Raw genomic sequence first — 609 nt, 5'->3', positions numbered from 1 at the left:
TAGAGTTCTTTCTTAATTAGGAGGAACACAAGTTCAGAAATGTCTAACTTTCTTTTTACCATAACTTCCTCAAACCAAGTTAAAAAGAAAATTTCTAATGTCCCTTCTAAGATGAACCAAAACTTCCTTCAAATTATATGTGAACTGTGCTAACTTGAGAAAGAATCTATATGATTTGTAGATATTTATACATATTAAGAAAACTGAAGATATACCAAATCTTCCCTCAAAGTATATGTGAACTGTGATAACTTGAGAAAGAGTCTATATGATTTGTAGATATTTATACATATTAAGAAAACTGAAGATGGAGTGGAGTTGATAGCAAGATGACTGCTAAGAGAGTTTCTATCCAGATATACCAAGGAACAGAGCAACTATCAAGAGAGTGTTAATGATTGTAAGAAGATGGCTATATTTCGTCAACCACACTACTTTATTCATGACCGTGCAGAGCAGACAAGGCTGCTGTGAGAGTACAACATGAACTAAGAAACTCTTACATTGAGGTGGAAATATATTCTTGAGCACCATTTAATTGAATAGTTTACTGTCTTTGGTGAGTTAAATGTATATCATTTTTTGTGGATTATTGATTGATCTAAAGAA

At 32.0% G+C, this 609-nt stretch overlaps 1 protein-coding gene across 1 annotated transcript in view; it reads left to right on the top strand.

Moving 5' to 3' along the window:
• LOC109849158 (ascorbate transporter, chloroplastic-like) overlaps positions 1-609 on the top strand; it is a 24,269-nt gene that overhangs the window by 10,667 nt on the left and 12,993 nt on the right. The gene's annotated exons all lie outside the window — the stretch shown is intronic.

Source organism: Asparagus officinalis, chromosome 7 (assembly GCF_001876935.1).
Source record: "Asparagus officinalis chromosome 7, Aspof.V1, whole genome shotgun sequence".
Taxonomy (NCBI): domain Eukaryota; kingdom Viridiplantae; phylum Streptophyta; class Magnoliopsida; order Asparagales; family Asparagaceae; genus Asparagus; species Asparagus officinalis.
Note: the sequence above shows the minus strand (reverse complement) of the source record. Positions and strands in the feature narration are given on the sequence as shown.